The sequence below is a fragment of the Miscanthus floridulus genome, chromosome 4 (genome assembly GCF_019320115.1).
Source record: "Miscanthus floridulus cultivar M001 chromosome 4, ASM1932011v1, whole genome shotgun sequence".
NCBI lineage: Eukaryota > Viridiplantae > Streptophyta > Magnoliopsida > Poales > Poaceae > Miscanthus > Miscanthus floridulus.
The window spans coordinates 93,298,985-93,319,978 of record NC_089583.1 but is presented as its reverse complement, the minus strand read 5'-3'; the positions used below and the strand labels follow the sequence as shown (position 1 = coordinate 93,319,978).

The following is a 20,994-nucleotide window of genomic DNA, read 5'->3' as shown; positions in this document are numbered from 1 at the left end:
CCTTCGATTGGTTGCTCCATTGATCACCTGCCATGCAAGATAGCATCCCATCGTCGGTCACGTCCTTTCTTGCAACTGGTAATCCATTCAATAATCCGTCCATAAATTTTTTTGAAAACATAATAATCCGTACATAATGGCCACAGCCGGCAAGCAAGAAAGAAGCAGCCAGCCGCTTGCCACCGCAAACAGCAGATCAGGACGGTCGAAGCAGACGTGAAGTTCGGCAGACCGCGGGTAATTTTCTGTCCCCAAACACTCGGACGCAGGCGTCCGTTCGCTCGCTACAGTTAGGACACGGTTTTCTCTCCGCCTCGCTCGTCTCTTTATCTCTTCGCCTGGTCTCACCCTCGATCTCTTTCGTGTTCGCTGGCAGCAGCAAAGCCTCGCGCCGCCAACGTTGCTTTCTCCTTCACCCAAACCAACCATGTCGTCTTCTCCCTCAATTCGCGCAGCGATGACGGCTGGGCGCAGGTGCCGGATCGCCTCAGGTCGTCTCTAGCCGAGCCAAGGGGCACCCACGAGCACAGCTGGTGCTGGTGGTGCTCGCACGCCATCGGCTCCCACTCTGACGGCCAGAATCGACCGGCCTCGTTCTCCCCCTATGTTGCAAACACGTGTTTCAATTGTTGCATATATTTCAAAGGTAGGTTGAAAGTGTTTCGTATAGATGTTGCAAAAGTATATTAGGATATTGCATATGTTGCAATGGCTATACACGTATGTTCAAGCATTTGTTTCAAATGTTTAATTTGTTTTTTCAAACGTATTTTACAAGCGTTTTTATTTGAACGTTGCGTATGTTTTACATATATGTTTGTAAGGCTCTGTTTGGATGTCGACATTGGAGGCATTGACATTGAATTGGCTTCAATACCAAATCAGAGTAGTATTAGTATTGGGTTACAATACCAAAATCATTGTTTGGATGCAGATGAAATTGCTAGATGGAATCGTAAGGAGCCAGTGAATACCGATTCATGTTTGGATGTTCATACCATGGCATTTGCGAATTGACCATCTTCTCCTCCTCTCCACACCGGACCACACTTGTCGGTCTCGGGCGGAGCTCCCCCACGCCGCCCGCGCCTCGCCGAATGGGCACTGGAGCTGAGCTGCTCCCTCCGCCCGCTCGCATGGCCGTCGTTCCGCGCGCCGACGCTGCTTCATCCGCCCGCTCGCGCGGTCGCTCCCTTTCTTCTCCACGCGCCCGTGAAAAGAGCTGCCGGAGACGGGAGGCGACCCCTCCCTCGAGCTCCCCCATGGCGGCCAGCGAGCTCCCCCGCTGTTGCCGAGCCGCCAGGGTCGAGCTAGGGCGGCTGATGTGACACCTGTGCTAGGGTAGCCGCGTCGTCGGGGCAGCCGCACTGCTGGGGCCGGTCACCAGTAGCGCGGCCCGATGTGGCCCAGGGAGGAGGGAGCTATGCGGAGCCGCTAGGCGATTGGAAGATGAACGAGGCCTGTTGCATCTGATTCCAATACGGAGGGGAAGGGGTCTGAATTGAGGGAGGGGTGCGGTGAAAGGCCCAATACCTCTTGGTATTGGAGGAGATTTCCGATTCCAATACCAAGAATATCCAAACAGCAGGTATTGAAGACACTCAATGCCAATTCCGAATTTCAGGCTTTAATATATACATCCAAACGGGGTGTAAGTGTTTTTGTAGGATGTTGCATATGTTTTGCAATGTTTTTCGAGTGTTTGTAGGTGTTTTCGTGAGTGTTTCAGACGCATGTTTTAAATACTTTTTTTTCTTCATACGTATGATGCAAAAGTTTTATATGAATATTTTAAAAATAGATTAGATATTATATATATTGTAATGTGACCCACCCGTCACAGTCGCCCCCTGTGTCTATTGGGATGTCGTGTTTGCGTGGGGGTAAGCGGTGGGACTAAGGATGGCAACGGGGATGTACTCGTCGGGTATCGCCGAAACGTTCTCTTCCCCGCTACGAAAAATTCATCCCGTCCCCGTCCCCGTTAACTGTCTCGGGTATAGATTCTTGCCCATCCCCGTACCCGTCGGGCATCGGTCGGGTAACAGATACCCGACGGGTACTGCATACCCGATAAACAATGACAATTGGGGTCGCAGCTTTGCAACCGGAGACGTTTCTTCTTCACCCGGGTATAAGTGTCGGAGTCTCGGAGATGTCGAGGAGAAGGAGCGAGGTTGCGAGGAGGACGAACAAAGGTGGCAGAGAGACCGAACTGAGGAAGCGAGGGGCACGAGCGCTCGTGAGGCAGGCGTGCTTGTACTGCTGGCGGAGATGGTGAGAAAAAATTGAACTAGGGTTCCTAGAATACACAAACTATATATATATGATTGTTCAGATTTGGGCCAAAATACCTATGTTGAGCTTCTTTAGGTCTAATACTCGCATGACAGCTCAAATAGTTGGGTTCCCCAACGGGTAACGGGGACGGGTAAACAGGGAACGTTCTCGTACCCGCTATACCCGTCGGGGATAGATTCTTGCCTATTTAGATGCTCACGAATAAAGATATGATTCCATCCCTATCTTCTAATGGATCAAATACCCGTTGGATATTGGGCCGTTGCCATCTTTAGGGGGACGGAGCGTTGGACGGCTGCTGACGCAGAAAGCGACACCGGCGGTCCCCGTCTAGCACAGGCACGTCCGGGCGGTAGTACGTTTTTTTTCCAAAAGACCGTGGGTAATTAAGCGGCCTTGGGCGTTGCAGACTTTGCCGTACAATACGATTCTCCGTGTCCTCGTGGCTTAGCCGGTTCGCGGTTGGCTGGTTCGTACGAACGTATTGATATATTAATTGGTGTAAGAGAAAAATACCATTTCAACTGAAATTTACGATCCAGTACGCCGTACCCAAACGAACAGGCTGTAGCCTCGGGCCGGACCAAAACGTGGCGGACTCGAGCGGACGGGCCGGCCTCAATTTACTCGGGTTCGTTGCACGAGACGGCGAGACGCGGACTCTCTCCCTCCCGTCGGCGGTCAGCCAGCAGCCTTCCGTCGGCCAGCAGCAGGGCTCTTGGGCTTGGGTGGCGAGCGCGCGGGCGGTGCACGGGGCGCCGGGTGGCTGCATGCTGCAACGTTGCCTTGTCTTCTTCCGTCGCTCCCAGCGTGCGCGCAACCCCCAACCCACAGACGACTGGGCCGGCCGTCGCTGCTACTTCGGCCCCTTCGCCGGCGACGAGCACCACCAGGTACGCCCTCCCCTTGGTCTTCCCTTCCTGCTGTGCGAAACCGTGCGCCCAAACCCAAACTTATCATTCGTATTCGTATCTGATCTGAATCTAATTATTACTTCCTCCGTTCCAAATTATAAGTCGCTTTAACATTTTTGGTATATCTATTTTGCTATGTGTCTATACATATATTATATCTAGATGCATAGCAAAATAGATGTACCGAAAAAGTCAAAGTGACTTATAATTTGGAACAGAGGGAGTACATGTGTATACTAACTTCGGGTGTATTATTCTAGAGCTCACAAACAAACTCTCAAGGGTCGTAGCGTTGGGTGTTTGGAAGGATAAAATTGTTGACCTCGAGGATTCCGGAGTTCACAAACAAACTCTTGAGGGTCGTGGCTTCGGTCTTCAGGCGCTCTGAAAGCCAGACAAATTATTCATCATGTAGCCAAATAATGGATATATTCAGGTAAGTCATTGACACTCTTTTTGTGCTATTAATTATCATCATGTAGCCTGGTAGGTCTGTAAAGGCTCAATCTGTTTTTTTCTTTCCTTTTCCTTTTCAGAAATCGGATGATGAAGATAGGCTCAGCATGCTGACTGATGATGTATTACTCTCAATTCTGGAGAGAGTCATAACTACGGCCACAAGGACAAGCGTCTTATCCACGCGGTGGAAACACCTGCCGTGGTTGCTCCGTGAGCTCACAATTGATGTCAGGGAATTCCTATCTGTTCCTCCCCCAAACCCCATTGAAGTTGGGCATATGGATGAAGCAATGGCTTCCCTGACCAAAGCAGCCACTAGCTTCTTGGCTACTCCCCGGAGCGAAGCCACCATCACAAGGCTGCGGCTCAAGCTCTATCTGGTCAACACTTACTCGGATGTCATTGGCCCTCTAGTTAGGCCCTGTTTAGTTGCATCCCAAAACATCAAATTTTTCAAGATTTCCCGTCACATCAAATCTTTGGACGCATGCATGAAGCATTAAATATAAATAAAAAATAAAACTAATTACACAGTTTAGACGAAATCCACGAGACGAATCTTTTAAGTCTAATTAGATTATGATTGGACACTAATTGTCAAATAACAACAAAATGCTACAGTAGCATTTTGTCAAAAATTTGGCATCCAAACTGGCCCTTAGTCAAGCAACTGAGACTGGGACTCTACAAGATTTAGACCTGGCCATTTTGGACGAGGAGCCTGATGACTGTTACGAACAGGAAATGCGCCAGCAAGCTCGCACTGTGGACGGCTTCTTCAGTGCCTACACTAGTGTGCTCCGTTGCCTCTCAAAACTGGAACTATACAATGTTTGTTTTGCTGAATGGGATCTGCATCACCTTTTATTTGACTGTTGCAAGCAGTTGCAGCATCTCTCTCTCTGCAACTGTGATGCAGGGGGGCTCTCGCCTTGGAAGATACAAGCACCGGATTCGAAGCTTAGTCTTCTTGAACTTGACTTCTGCTGCTTGGGGAAGCTTGAGGTGCTCTATCTTCCAAAACTAGAGAAGCTTCGTTGGGATACTTGGATGTTTCCATTAACACCCCTGTCATTTGGTGTTGCCCCATTCCTTAAGGAATTGAACCTCATATGTGGTGTGTCAGTTCATCATCAAGGGTTTGATTTGAGCAAGGTTCTGAGGGATACAACAGCTATACATAACATTAAATTTCAGAGGAGAAAAGGTAAACACACACTCATTTTCGTGCACTGTTGTCTGGGTGTATTTAGCTGATTTAATAAATAAAAAATATCAAACGGTTGACATATTTGAGCATGATATGGAAAACATATTAACCAACTAATTATTCATGTTGTTTTCTGCATCTATGTTTCTTCAGCTTTGGATAAAACCGGAAGGGAAGCTGCTCTGCACTGCATTCAAGAAGCTAAGGAAGTTATCTCTACATGGTATTTTTGTTGAATTCGATTTGTTATGGATGATGGTTCTCCTTGAAGCCGCGCCATCAGTTGAGATATTTGATATTGAGGTAGTTGCCTGTTTTCTATTTATTAAATGTTTTTCCTTTACAAGATAAGGTTGGTTCAAACCTTTCTGTATTTGGAGGGCAGTGTGGTGGTTTTGTTATAACCAAAGTTCCACAATTATTCTTTTCTTAAAGGAATTTACTCTTTTTTATGTACCATTCTGTACAGATATGGGAACATCCATGCGTAGTAGACACAGAAGGTAGAAGGAAAACTTATGGTGAAAGAACAAATCCATCATGGAACATGGCTGAGTTCAAAAGCTGTAAGGAATGGCTATTGAAAGAGGTGCAGGTTACTGGCTTTAGCCCAATGGAGCAACAATTAGCACTTATAAGGGCTGTGATGCAGCGAGCTTCCAACCTACAAACCATTGTCCTAAAACATCACCAGCCTTGTGATTACTGTGACGAGATAGGTGCACTTCCTCGTTGTGAAAGATTACCGCCAGAACGGGTGTTTCCAAAGGGAAAGGGCGAGCAGGACGCTGCAGTTGAGCAGTTGATTAGAGACATGCCTGTGTTCAGATAATTTTTTGGAACTAAAAAGTCATAGAACATGTGGTGTGTCTTATTCGGTGATGAATAGTGTCAAATGTTTTTTTTTTTGGTTTGGAATTTACACGTTGAGGAACCTGTATTATTATGTCTTTTCAAACAGTATGCTGAACTTAATTATTCTTGGCGGCAGTCTTAATTGTGGAACCCTTACACTCCTCAGCTGGATGATTTTCCATTGTTTTGATATAATTTCTTGCCGAAACATGGCTTGGACAGAATGTAGCAAGGGATATCCATACCTTTTTTTTTTGTGAATTGGGATATCCATACCCTTTTGAAACTAATGTTGGATTGTTATGTGACAGTTTGTATAATCCATATGTATTAGGGGACCATCATAAATTCTTAATCATATATCGTGACAATGCAACGTATGGGTTAATGGATGTCAATGCAATGCTTATGGTACCGTCCATGTCTTCATATTTAAATTTAAATTTTAATTTTGCATTTGGTTTCAAATACAAATTGTGTGCAAAATGCTGATTTGCTATGATAAAATATTTCCCTAGAGAATCGAATCTTAGGAAACACATTTTCCATATAGGATCCGTGAGCTAATTTTCCTTACTCAATTTCTAATGAATGAAATCTAGCACTTTTCCCCCCATATATAGGATCCGTGAGCTACTTTTCCAGACTCATTTGCTAAGAAAGAAATCTGGCACTTTTCTATTCTCGGTCAAAGTGTTCTTTGAGAGAACAGGAGGGGCTTGAGCCCCTACTCAAATTTATTGAAAGGGCAAAAAAGGAGACAAACAAGATAAGGTTAATTACAATCTTTGCTCTAACCATGAACTAATTCCTAGAGGGTATTTTTTCTTCGTGATTTTCGGACTTCGTTTGCATTCTATATAATTAAAAAACATTTTTTTAACAAGTTGGTGGTCATGTTTCGTGAAACAGATGTTTGAAATTTCACGAATGTCCCTGCACACAGCCTCAAAATACACTCAAAAACATTAATACTATTTTTTGAATCGCTAAATTCAATATTTCATGCACCTGCAGTTCAAATTTACCTTTTCGAGAAAAATTCAAGTAAACATAAAAAATTTAAAAAATATACCAAAAAGTCATAGAAAAGTTTCAAATTGGAACATGTGCTTCAAGGTACTGTATAAATGCCACAGAAAAAAATTAAAAAAAAAATACTTTGCCGAGTGTCGGAATTGGCACTCGGCAAAGGAACTTCTTTGCCGAGTGCTAGGCTTGCAGCACTCGGCAAAGAATATTCAGATTTTTTTTCTTCTTTCGGATTAAAAGAACCCCTCAATTTCTTTGCCGAGTGCCCGAATCTCGTCACTCGACAAAGGGCCGCCCCACTTAACCCTAGCGGGCCGGCCGACCCGCTCCCACTCTCCCACTCTCTGACAGCCGCGCGCCCCGGCCGCCCCGCCCCGCCGCCGCGGACCACCGGCGCCGCCGGACCTCCGCTGCAGCCGTCCCGCGCCCGGGTCTGCCCTCCCCGGCCGATGGTGTGCCGCCCCGCCCCGGCCCCGCCCCGGCCTCGCCCCGCTCCGCCGCCGTGGACCACCGGCGCCGCCGGACCTCCGCCGCGGCTGGCCCGCGCCCGGGTCTGCCCTCCCCGGCCGGTGATGCGCCGCCCCGCCCCACCGCAGCGCGACCTCCACCGCAGCCGGCCCCGCCCCGGCCACGCTCTGCCGCCGGACACGGACTGCCGGTGGTGCCCTGCCCCGGCTGCTCCCCGCCCCTGAACCACCGGCAGTGGAGGAGAGGAGGAGCAGGGGAGTAGAGGAGAGAAGGGAGGTGGAGGAGAGGAGAAGGGAGAAGGAAGAAGGAGAAATGAGGAGAAGGAGAAGGGAGGAGGAAGGAGAAGGGAGGAGGAGGAGCCTCGGCCGCCGGCCACGCCCCTCGCCGTTCGTCCCCGCCGTCGTCCCCGCCCCTCGCTAGAGACGAAGGTGACCCCGGCACCGCGTCGCCCGACTCCACCGCCACCTAAGGTATAAAGCCCCCCCGGTTATCGGCCTTCGTGCCTTGTATGTCATTGACGGCCTTCGTGCCGTATGTGGATGTGTGGGCCTTCGTGCCGTACGTGGATGTGTGGGCCTTCGTGCCGTATATATGCTGTCGGCTATTGTGCCGGCTTTTTTCTTGCAGGTTTTGGAAACCTCCCCGTACAGGGGAGGTTCTGCCGAAATTTTTAACTTATAGTATTATAATTCTTCTTTTGTAGAGTAGGACCCGTCGGAGAGGGCCCGGAGTACGTAGGCGACCTCGATCATCTTCGTCGGCGCTGCGGTCCTGCCTGCACAACGTCGCCTCACCACTGCCCCGCTAGCCTGACTCTACCGCCGCCCTAGGTATAAATAACATCTCTTCCTTATCGTTGTCGTAGATCGGTGTAACCCAGTTAGGCGTCTCCCGTTCGAAACAGATACGATTGGAGGTATGTGGATCTTCGCATATCTAAGACCGTATCTGTTTCAGATTGTCCACTTTTTTGGACAGCCCACGGATGCATAGATGGGGTAGTTTCCACGTTCTGCTTTGATCCGAGATAGAGTTTCGGCACCACCTCCCTGTTGTTCTCCGGATACACGCTCTCCCTTCCAGGACATGTATCGGGAGAACAGCGGGGAGGTGTTGTCGAAATTCTGTCTCGGATCGGAGTAGAGCATGTAAACTAACCTCATCTACGCATCCGCGGGTGGGATTAGGACCTATCCTCACCCATTAGACAGTAGGCACGCCGTTCAGATGCAATTGATGGTTATATTACTCGCTCATGTATATGCTAGAGGATGGATAACCATGAGTGGATATACATGGGCCACCCAAGTCAGGCTGAAATCACCCCTGAATGGATGGACAAGACCGAGGGTTTCTTGAACCAAGCATTTGGCAAGGCAGCTAATATAGCGAGAGACACATTCTGTCCCTGTAGTGAATGCGGAAACAGGAAAAGAAAAACAAGGAAGATCATAGGGGAACATCTTTGCAAGTATGGATTTACACCAACTATACACGGGGGGTGTTCCATGGTGAAGCCCATCGTACTAGAGAGGAGGTGGTGAGACCACGCTTGGAGGCGTTTGATGCTGATGGCGGGGTAGCAGGATGGTTAGGTGACTTTCATGAAGCAACGTTCGCTGAAAGGACTACGGAGGATGAGGAGGAGAAGGAGGATGAGGAGGAGGAGCCAGAGCCAACCGGAAAGGCGTTCTACCAGATGTTGTCTTCGGCACAGAAGCTCCTACACGAGAAGGCAACGGTTTCTCAACTGGATGCCATTGGACGCCTAATGGGGTTGAAGTCCTAGTACAACATGAGTTGAGCCTGCTTTGATGGTATGTTGGCAGTTATTGGTGGGCTGCTTCCGGAGGGTCATATTCTGCTGAGCAGCTTCTACGAGTCACAAAGACTTCTTCGTGCACTTAAGATGCCGTATGAGCAGATACATTGTTGTCCGAAGGGGTGCGTCCTATTTAGGAAAGATCATAAGGATGCAAAGTACTGTCCAAAGTGTAAATCCTCTAGGTATATGGAGGTAGACACAGGTGATGGCTAGAAGGAGCAGCTTGAGATCCCCATGAAAGTCCTACAGCACCTTCCGATCATACCGAGGCTCCAACAACTATTCATGACCGAGGAGTCTGCGAAACAGATGACATGGCACAAGAATGGCATTCAATACAATCCTTACAAGATGGTACATCCAGCTGATGGCGAAGCATGGAAAAGCTTTAATCGTAAGCATCGTGACAAAGATCTTGAGACCCGTAATGTACGTGTTGCGCTAGCAATGGATGGGTTCAATCCTTATGGAATGATGTCGGCCCCATACACTTGTTGGCCCATGTTTGCTATCCCCCTCAATCTCCCCCAGGGTCCTCCTTCAACGACAAAACATATTCTTGACGTTGATAATTCCTGGACACCCGGGAAACAAAATGGGTGTGTACATGGAGCCTGTTTATGATGAATTGATCAGTGCTTGGAATAAAGGGGTATGGACTTACGACCGAGCTATAAAGAAAAACTTCAAAATGTATGTTTGGTACCAGTACTCCATGCATGACTTCCTGGCGTATGAGATATTCAACGCCTAGTGTGTCCACGGGAAGTTCCCATGCCCGGTATGCAAGACAACTCTAGAGTTCATTTGGTTGAAGAAGGGTGGCAAGTTTTTGTTGTTCGACAAGCATCGACAGTTCCTCCCTCTTAACCATGCATTCAGACAAGACACCAAGAACTTCACGAAAGGTATCAAGGTGACCGACCCTGAACCTCAGAAGATGACTGGTGCCCAGGTTCATGCTCAAATAGATGCTCTCGTGGTCAATTCACAGAAAGATAGTCGAAAGAAAGATAATCCAAAGAAAGATTGCTTTGTAGGATATGGTGTCGAACATATGTGGACTCATAAGTCAGGCTTAGAGAGGCTTCCCTATTTTGATGGCCTTCTCCTTCCACATAATATAGATGTAATGCACACTGAGAAGAATGTCACCGAAGCACTTTGGGCAACACTCATGGACATTCCTGACAAGACAAAGGACAACCCTAAGGCTAGAGTGGACCTGGCAATGCTATGCGATAGACCAAAGCTAGAGATGCTGCCTCCAAGAGACGGCAAGCCATGGAAAAGGCCTAAGGCCGATTATGTCTTAGAAAAGAAGCACAGGATGGAAGTGATACAATGGATGCAGACGTTAAAGTTCCTGGATGGGTATGCAGTGAATCTAAGGAGGGGAGCGAACCCAGAGACTGGCCGAGTCTTAGGGATAAAGAGTCATGACTACCACATATGGATTGAGCGGCTTCTTCCGTCGATGGTTCGAGGCTACGTCCCTAAGAATGTCTAGAAGGTGCTGGCAGAGTTGAGCTTTTTCTTCCGCCAGCTTTGTGCTAAGGAGGTATCTGTGAAAGTGGTTGAGGAGTTGGAAAAAGTGGCACCTCTATTGCTCTGTAAGTTGGGGAAGATCCTTCCACCTGGCTTTTTCTTGTCGATGCAGCATTTGATTTTGCACCTCCCGTCCGAGGCACGAATGGGGGGCGTGCAGAACCGTTGGTGCTATCCAATTGAGAGATGTCTAAAGACTATTCATAAGAAATGTGGAAACAAAGGCAGGATTGAGGCTTCCATTGCTAAGGCATTCATTCATGAGGAGGTGTCAAACTTCACAACAACATACTATAATGAGAACCTTCCTAGCGTGCATAATCCACCCGCTCAGTACAACGAGGACGAAAATGAATCGACTTTTAGCCTTTTCAAAGGGCCATGCGGGAGAGCAAGTGGAGCGACAACAAAGACCTTGAGCTATGAAGAGTGGCGCAAGATCATGCTCTACGTGTTGACCAACCTTGACGAAGTAGAAACGTATCTAGGGTAAGTTCTCAACGAACTTGTTACATACTCCGTAACTTTTGTACATCCAACAACATTGTTCCTTGTCGGTGCAGGGAATTTTTTAATGAATTCTGGCATCATTCAAGGCCACCTTCTGACCATGAATGAGAGACCCTTCTTCAACATGGTTCGCCTGATTTCATTACATGGTTCCAAAAAAGGTACCGACCAACTTAGCTCTTACTAAGTTTGACGTTCCAAGTTGCCTGATTTCATTTCTCTCCTGCTTGAACTTGCAGTGCCAAAGGGATGTGTCTATAAGTGCTGAATTACGACAGGTGGCCAATGGCTTTGACTATAAGGTCTTGTCATTTAACGCTTATGACGTGAATGGATATCGCTTCCACACAACAAGGTATGAGCAGAGTCGTCCCAATCCAAGGACCACGAATACCAGTGTATTTACGCCCGGCACTGATCAGGAGGAGTATTATGGGACAGTTGAAGAAATATACTAGCTCGACTACCGTGGTTCCAAAGCACTTAATCCTATCATATTCAAATGCCAGTGGTTTGATCCTGCAGTATCGAGAAAGTCCCATCAACTAGCAGAAGAAGCACGAGGAGGCCCGCGACAGGCATTTGCAAATGCTAGGTGTACCTCACCATCAGGGCAGCTGCACCCTCAACAAATATGCAAAGGCATATATAAGTCTCCGCCATTGCTCTAATCTAGTCATGCTCAATTCTCCATCATTTCTAACCATATGTTGTTGTCTTTCTCGTAGTTGGATGCACACGGTGGCCAGCCAGTTGGTCAACTCAAGGCATATGCTCTGGCTCACATGGGCAAGGCGACGACCGACATCGAGTACGACCCAGATGCCCCGCTTGAGGCGTACACCAACTCTAGTGTCCACACCCGCCTCTCTTCGTACACAGAGGCGACAAGGTCAGTCCATGGGCCGGGCTACGATCCGAGAACTGAGGAGCGCCTTGATTCTCAGCTCATGATGAGGGTGGGGCAAGGTAAGAAGCATGGGCAGTTCTGGATTGGCGACGGCGTCCTCGACACGGCCTCTACTCCTCTCCACCAGCTCCGAGCAGCGAGCACGAGCTCAAGCGTGCCCATACGCCAACGGCCGACCATGGTGTCGGCACTCTAGGTAAGCATTCCTATTTCATTCATCGTTCTTTGACTTTTACATACCTTACCTATGCATTATTGAAACATTAGGGTCAAATACTGCAGGCCTAGGTGCAGGAACTACAGGCCGAGCGGCAGAGGCTACAGGCTTTGGAGGCCCTGCGGGAGCAAGATCAGCGGCAGATGGCCGAGATGATCAAGTTCATGCAGCAAATTGGCCAGCAATAAGGTTGGGTGATCCCACAGACGCTGCTTGCTCTAGATCCACCTCCACAACATCCTGATTCTATCCCGATAAGTATAAGTACGAAGTTTTACTTTCTATGTTAAAACTTAGAGAAACCTAGTGAAACCTAGAGAAACCTAGTGGTGGTGGTGGTGGTGTGGTGGTCATGGTGGTGTGGTGTTGGTGGTGGTGGTCACGGTGTTGTGGTGCTCATGGTGGTGGTGGTGGTGTGGTGGTGGTGGTGGTGGTCATGGTGGTGATGTGGTAGTGGTGGTGGTGGCGGTGAAGTGTTGGTGATGGCGGTGATGTGGTGGTGGTGGTAGTGGCAGATATTTATCTTGTATATTTATCTCTTCTCTTGTCGCTCACGTGCAATCTCTTCTATTTTGTGCAGCATCAATCGGGGGCGGCGTCGAACCACCTCGGAGGGTCGCCGGGATCGCACCTTGGGCCATCCCAACCTGGACCGTCGCCGTGAGCTTCAAATGGCAGCCATTGTGATATAATGCACTTGTGAACTTTGTGAACTATGCTTGTGTGTTTGGACTTTAGACTTGGGAGTCTAGATTGTGATACTTGTATGCTATGTTTGTGTTTGTGGTGGATTGTGATATACATTTATGTGATATATAATTGTGTTATATATATATATATGATGTATATCTTGTTTGCAACGATGGAAGACTAAAAACCAAAAAAAATTGAATTTTTTCACTTCTTTGCCGAGTGTCATGACCATGACACTCGGCAAAGCTAGGAATCTGGGACACTAAGCTTCCCAGCTTTGCCGAGTGCCATGGGCAAGGCACTCGGCAAAGAAAATTCAAGAAAAAACTGCTTTGCCGAGTGCCTACCTATAGCACTCAACAAAGAAAATCCAAAAAAAAAGAAAACAAGCTTTGTCGAGTGCCAGACGTGGGCACTCGACAAAGCATTTAAAAAAATAAAAAACATATTTCTTTGCCGAGTGCCGACGCCTGTCACTCAGCAAAGGGGCCATCATCGTGACCTGGCCGTCACGACGGCTTTTCTTTGCCGAGTGCCATCGTGGCACTCGGGAAATCCTTTGCCGAGTGCCCGACATGCGGCACTCGGCAAAGAAGCCTTTGCTGTGAAGGGATATGCCGACAGCTCTTTGCCGAGTGCAGCACTCGGCAAAGGCTTTGTCGAGTGCAAAGCCTTCTTTGCCGAGTGCAATTGCACTCGGCAAAGCACGCGTCTGGTGTAGTGAATGAACAAGTTATAAGTTTAAAGACCGAGATGACACAACCGAACAAGTTCGATGACCGATAGTGGACTTTACTTAATGAGATATATGGAGAAAGAACTAATGCACCATGGGAAATGTGTGCGCGCGCGCGTGCGCGTACTTGTCCAAGCGTTTGTCTCTGAAAGTACTTCGGCTTGATGGTTTCAGTGCTACTGAAGATCATATCACATTTTTAGGAACCGTGATGGAGCGAGCTTCCAACCTGCGTTTGTAAGAAGTGCATTGCGATTTGCATTCCTACTACTAAAAGCAAATGTAAATTTCTAAAGCGAGATGAACAAGAGATGGTAGCATATAATTTTAGGAGCTGGTTCTCCTCCCGTGCACAAATAATTTTCAACGAGTACAAAATTTCTAGCGATTAGGGTGTGTTATATTCATTTGTGCTGAATAGTTTCTGTGTGCTATCAGAAGAAAAGAGAAGTTCATGGAAAGGCGTGCTTTACCTAGCACAAGTAGTTGGATTCTTTTGTTCTCACTTTTTTTTATAAATAACAAGAGAAGTTCATGGAAAGCTCATAAAAGCTTTATTACAAAAGTTGGTGCTGGGCTAGATTGATGCTTTTGGATGTTATAGCTATCTATATAACGCTTCTAGGCATCTGCCATGTGAGCTAGCTCTATGCATATTTGTGCTGGGTCGGCCGGAGGCGGCTGGGGTCGGCCGGGCGGGCACAACCTAGCCAGGGCGGAGCCATGCTGGCGGCGAGGTGTGGCCATGGCGCAAGGTCGGACTCGGGAAGGCGCGGCCCAAAAGCTCGGGAGAGAAGGAAAAGAAACGAAACGGTAGGTGAGATGGGGGTGGGTAACTTGTAGTAGTGGTGGATAATTTATCCTAACTTAAGTAATTTGAGTTTGGTGGAGTACGCTTCAGGAGTTTGGGATTTTGTGAAGCTAGACCGTTTAGGTAACTTTTCGTGGATTGAACTGTTTTTTGTTAATCTATAGCTGTCCCAAACAGACCCTAGATTAGCTACCTAAGCATGATAGCATGTATCCTAGAGTAGATGTACTTAGCTTTATAACTTCGTTGTTTGTGCATTGTTTTCCTTGTCTTATGCGCACCTGGTGTCAAAATCTATGACGCCAAGATAGGCGTAATACATTCTAACGTCAAGATTTGGCCACATCCGTTGTCACGCCACCGCTACTCTTGAATCTCGGCGTCATATGCTATGGCGTTGAGATATGTAACCTCGACATTGGGGCTTATGATGACGATTCCGGGGGTTTGAAGACGGAAATAAGTCCCTCGGAGATATGAATGTGAATATTTCTCAAGAAAAAGATTAACTAATAAACAATTCGGCCTTGCCGTCTTCCGTTGCAGAGCGTATAAATGCAGCCGAAGTAGAAAGTTGCGCAAGCACTACCATCCAATTCTTTTCCTGGTAAATAAGTTAGCGATAATGATACGCGTTTGTCCAGATGGACGGACCGACCCATCCGCCCCGCTCACCTGCGTTGCGTGCAGCGCGCCTTCGCATGCCCACGTCACGCGCCCCACGCCACGCCCCACGCCTCGCTCACTCCCTTCCGTCGCCCGCGTAGTCTACTCCCACCCATGCGCGTGCCGCCTGCTCGGGCGAGCCAAGGCCGGTGTTAGTGGTGCCGATGATGGTGGTGCTTGTGCGCCGCCGCTGGAGCTGGTGCAGGTGGTGCTTGCGCGCCGCCGGCTCCCACCCGACGCCTGTAATCGACCGGTGCTGGCCTTCCCAATGTTGCAAAACGCATGTTTCAAGTATTTCAGATGTTTCAGATGGATGTTGCAATAGTAGTTTCCGCATGTTGCACATGTTGCAATGGTTATACACGCATGTTGCAAAGACTTTGTTCAAAAATATTTCATATGTTTCAGACGCATGTTGCAAGTGTTTTATCTGGATGTTGCATTGCAATGGCTATGTTGCAAACATATGTTCCGGATGTTTCATCTGTTTTATACGTATGTTGCAATTGTTTCATCTGAGTGTTGCAAAAGTAGATCTGGATGTAGGGTTGTTGAGCGAGGAAGAGAGAGCTAGCGTGGGAGCCATGACAGTGTCGATGGGTGGAGGAAGCGCAGGCCACGCAGCGCCATTGTGAAAGAGGCTGGTGCGTCATCCACGCGGCCTAGACGAGGCGGGCGAGGCGCTGATGTGGAAGAGATGGGGCAAATCATTCAGACAGCATGGGCGCGGAAGGGAGCAATTCGAACACGGGCGTGGGAAGCGGAGCTAGCGTGAAGCCGAGAGACTAGGACAGAGCAGGCATAGGCGTCCGAACGGGCGTAACCGTTCAGACGTCCGGGCGCTAGTCTTGCCCGTTTACGTGCTATTCTTGGCTCACATCATCAAAGTGCCCAAACACGACTGACGAGGTGTCCTCAAGTGCATGGAGGGACGTTCAGTACTCGAAACAAAACTCGCCTGTCGTACGTTGTAATTCCTCGACTCCACATTCATACCAGGGTGCTGGGCCATCGACATCACATCAGGATGTAGAGCCATAAACTTTTTATTAATAACTGGTTCATGATCTCATCGTATCGCCGAAATGCAGAACTTGGCACCCCAGTGTTTGGCTATTTCAGATTCCATCCTTGAAACAGTGTATGCAAACTTAGCAAAGCTGGTGGCGTTAACACTTCACATACCCAAGCAGCTACGACAAAGCACTGCACGCAACGCAAATGAGATGATCTCTGCCGTTTGCTAAAGGTTTTGAAGAGCCAGAGGATGAAACCAGCACAAAGAAATCAGTTGCCTGTACGGTACCCGAGACGCAGCCAAAACTCCTGCAGCATGTCAGCAGCTCTGGCCCGGCTGCACATGAAGAAGAAGATGCTACTTCCAGCTTGCCTACCGGCCCACTTCCAATTAGGCCCAAGAGAGTCACGAAGTCCAGCTCTCGGGTGACTGGTCCATCCTTGATCAACTAGGAAACAAAGTATAAGTAGCAAAGAGGATTGGGAGAGAGACATGAACAGAAATATGTAAAACCCTAAATTCAGTTTAATCATTCATGGTAGCTTTATCTCTGTAATTCTGTTCTTCCTGTATTCCTTCTTGCCTCAGCGCCATTGGGTGCTAACACCTCGTATCAGACGTCTCGTTCCAATACTGGCCATTACATCACCGCCAACCCCTCCGCTGCCGCCCCCAACTCCACACCACCACTACACCCGGCTCAATCGCGCTCGCAGCGCCATGGAACCGTCCTTGAAGCAAATCCTCGATGCGCTCAACTCCCGCTTCGACGAATTCAACCGCTGTCTCGATGACCGTGACCGCGTCTTCGCCGACCGCACCGGCTCCGTCGACTCCCGCTTCGCCACTCTGGAAACATCCATCTCCACCCAAGCTATCGGGCTCGAGCGGCGCTTGGTGGGGATCGAGGCGCGGCTTCCAGATCCGATGTCCGCGTCCGTCGAATAGCGCCTCACCTCCCTCGAAGCCTCCTTCGCCGACGGCCACGACCACCGCCTCACCACTCTGGAGACCAGCAACGACGTGACTGTCAAGCCAGAGTTCGATCCGTGGGTGGGCGCACTCGAGAAGGTCTCGGCAGATCTAGAAGCGTGGCGCCCAGGTGTGGACGGCGTCCTGGACGACATCCAGAAGGACGTCCAGAAGCTGGTGAAGAACCTCGACTACCAGGTGTTCAATGATTCATCTCACCGCCTAGTCGCGCTTCATTCACCACCGGCGACGACTGCGTTGGCTTCGGCAACCGGCTTGCACGCCACAACGCCCAGCGGGCACCGCGTCGACATCAGTCCATGGGATGCTGGGTCCGGAGTCGTTACGACTTGGACCCATGTCCCGGCCAATGGTATGCTTCCTGACCATCACTCTCGTATTCCTGTACCTGATGTTCGTCCGTCACCCACCATCATTCCTCTGCGTTCGGTGCCTGATCCAGTTCATCATCCATCCTCCTATCTCTTTCACCCCCACCACCCCATCCCAATTTTCACCCCAGACCCCTCCATCCCCAAACTTCCCCTCCTATACCAACCGTTTACCCTCCCTACCCTGATCCCAACCATCCCAATCAGCTAACTGGTTGGCTTCCTAAACTTCCCTTTCCAACGTTCGATGGGGTCAACCCGAAACATTGGCGTTCCCTCTATGAGAAATATTTCATCACGTATGTTGTCGATCCCTCTATCTGGATTGGTTTAGTCGAGCACTATATGGAGGGTCCAGCAGCAATTTGGTACCAATCTATCGCCCCCTAGCTACCCTTGGCCACTTGGGACTCCTTCTATCAATTGCTTCACGAATGATTCGATCGTGATCAGCATGAGCATCTCCTTAGTCAAATGTTCAGTATCCGTCAATAGACATCTGTCTCAGCTTTTGTCACCGCATTTTCATAGTTAGTTGATCAACTCATTTCCTATTCTCCTAATGCCGACCCACTATTCTTCACTTAGTGTTTCATTGATGGACTTTGTTCAGACATTAGAGCAGTAATTCTTGTTCAGCGTCCCCAAAATTTCAATGTTGTTGTTCGTCTCGCTTTACTGCAGGAAGAGGTGGGCACGACTCCTAATCTGTGAGCCCCTCGTGGAGGTGATTGGCCGACTGCTTTTCGTCCTTAACTGCCAGCGGCCGCAGCATCTCCCCTACCACTGCCCCTGCCTCCACCACGTGCTGACAAGGCGGTGCCCCTAGTTGCTGCTGCTCTAGCCGGGGTGACTGCTCAGACCAACAATCAAACCATGGCGGCTGCCAAGGCGTATTGGCGAGCTCTGGGTCTGTGTTTCAAGTGCAACGCCAAGTGGAGTAAGGACCATGTCTGTGCTCTAGAGGTCTTGCATGCAGTCGATGCTCTCTAGGAGTCATTTTCTTCAGAAGATTCGTTAGCTAATTCTGTTGAGGAGTTTCCACCTACGGAACAGTGTTTCTTAGCCCTCTCCAAATCTGCATTTTCTGGTGTGCCAACTTCTTGCTCCATTTGCTTCGCTGGCTTGTTACAGTCAATACCAGTGTAGATTCTGGTCGACTCAAGCAGTTCCTCATCCTTTGTGAATCAAGCCTTGGTCCCTCGCTTGACTGGTGTGGTTTTAGTCCTAGTGTCTACCTCTGTCTTGGTTGCTGGTGGGACTTAGCTCACCACCTCGGTAGTGCTGCTTCAAGTTCCTTGGTTAGTTGGTGATTGCTATTTTCAGTCTGACTTCAGGGTGCTACCACTGGGCACCTTTGATGTGGTGATTGGCATGGATTGGTTGGCAACTTATAGTCCCATGCAGATTCATTGGTAGGAAAAGTGGATGGCGATTCCATACCATGGACAGTTAACTGTGTTGTAAGGGATTCCAACTTCCTTTCCTCAGCAAATGTTTCTTCACATTACTTTAGTAGATGTTGTTGACCAAGCTGAATAGGATTTGCAGCCGTTGCTAGTTGAGCTACAGTCACTGTTGGATGCTTACTCTGATTTGTTTGAGCCACCTACTTCCTTGCCACCGTCAAGGGCCTATGATCATGAGATACCTCTGATCCCTGGAGCCGCACCTATCCTCGTGAGACCTTATCGGTACCCACCGAAGCTCAAGGATGAGATTGAGAAACAAGTGCAAGAAATGTTATCACAGGGGTTGATTCGCCACAGCCATAGCTCCTTCTCTTCTCTAGTACTCCTGGTTCGTAAAAAGGATGGCGGCTACCGCTTTTGTGTGGATTTCTGTCACCTCAATGCCTTGACATTGAAGTCTAAGTTTCCTGTACCGGTCTTCAACCAACTCATGGATGAGTTAGCACATGCCCGCTGGTTTTCTACTCTGGACCTCCGGACCGGCTTTCATCAGATTCTGTTGCACGAAGGTGAGGAATTCAAAATGGCATTCCAAACCCACCTAGGCCAGTACGAGTTCTGGGTGATGGCATTTGGACTCATAGGAGCACCAGGTACATTCCAAGGTGCAATGAATGCCACCCTTGCTCCTGGACTATGCAAATTTGTCATTGTCTTTTTTGACGACATACCGGTGTTTAGTCCTTCCTTTGAGTCTCATGTCATGCATCTTCAACAAGTCTTCAATTGGCTCCGGCGCGATCAGTGGAAGTTAAAAAAATCCAAATGTAGTTTTGCTCGGCAGTCCATATCCTACCTCGGCCACGTGATTAGTGTAGCTGGCTTGTCTACTGATCCTGCGAAGGTGCGTGCTATTGTAGATTGGCCAGTACCATCTAATATCAGAGAACTCCGTGGCTTTCTCAGGCTGGCAGGTTATTATCGGAAATTCGTCAGACATTTTGGTATCCTCGCTAAGCCCTTAACTGAGTTGCTCAAGAAGGATCAAGTCTTTGTGTGGGCCCCTGCTCATGCTGAAGCTTTTGCGCTGCTCAAAGCTGCTCTATGTTCAGCCCAAGTCCTAGCTCTTACAGATTTTAATCAGCCATTCCACATAGAGACTGATGCTTCGGGTTCTAGGATTGGAGCTGTTTTATAGCAAAACAGTCATCCTATTGCCTTTACTAGCAAGCCACTTAGCAAGAGGAATCAAGGCCTCACTGTCTACGAGAAGGAAGATTTGGCAATCTTGTTGGCAGTGGATCATTGGCGACATTACCTTCTCCAGGCCGAGTTCTTTATTCACACGGATCATCAAAGTCTAACACACCTCAACAACCAACGCCTTCATACCGCATGGCAGCAAAAGGTGTTTGCTTGTCTAATGGGTCTCCAATACAAGATTCTGTACAAGAAGGGAACCGAGAACGGAGCTGCTGATGCCTTGTCTCGGCGTCGCCATCTCAACCAACTTCTGGCTATCTCATCTATTACACATCAGTGGTTGGATGCAATGGCGCTTAGCTATCATGCTGATTTCGAGGCTACCAAGCTACTGTCACAATTGGCTATCCACCCGGAGTCTGTTCCTCAGTACTCGCTGGTCCAAGGTGTGATTTGCTACAAGGGGCGCATTTGGCTGGGATCCAGTAAAGCCATCCAACAAGTCTTGACAGCCTTTCATGCTAGCCCGATGGGGGGTCGCCCAGGTGCACCAGCCACATACTCCAGACTGAAACGTCTCTTCTTCTGGACTGGCATGAAAGTTGATGTCTGGCACATGGTGCAGTTCTGTTCAGTGTGCTTACAGGCTAAACCTGACCGCGCCTGATACCTAGGTCTTCTACAGCCGTTGTCGGTTCCTAAAAACTCCTGGGAGATCATTTTCATGGATTTTGTCGAAGGACTTCCAACATCCAGTGCTGCCAATGCCATTTTGGTCGTTGTCGATAAGTTCTCCAGATTTGTTCATTTCATCGCATTGAAGCACCCATTCACGGCCAAGA

The 20,994-nt window shown here is 48.7% G+C and overlaps 1 pseudogene; it reads left to right on the top strand.

The window, feature by feature from the left end:
* Positions 1 to 3,624: 3,624 nt before the first annotated feature.
* On the top strand, positions 3,625 to 5,889 carry LOC136552148 (uncharacterized; annotated as a pseudogene).
* The last annotated feature ends 15,105 nt before the right edge of the window (positions 5,890 to 20,994 follow it).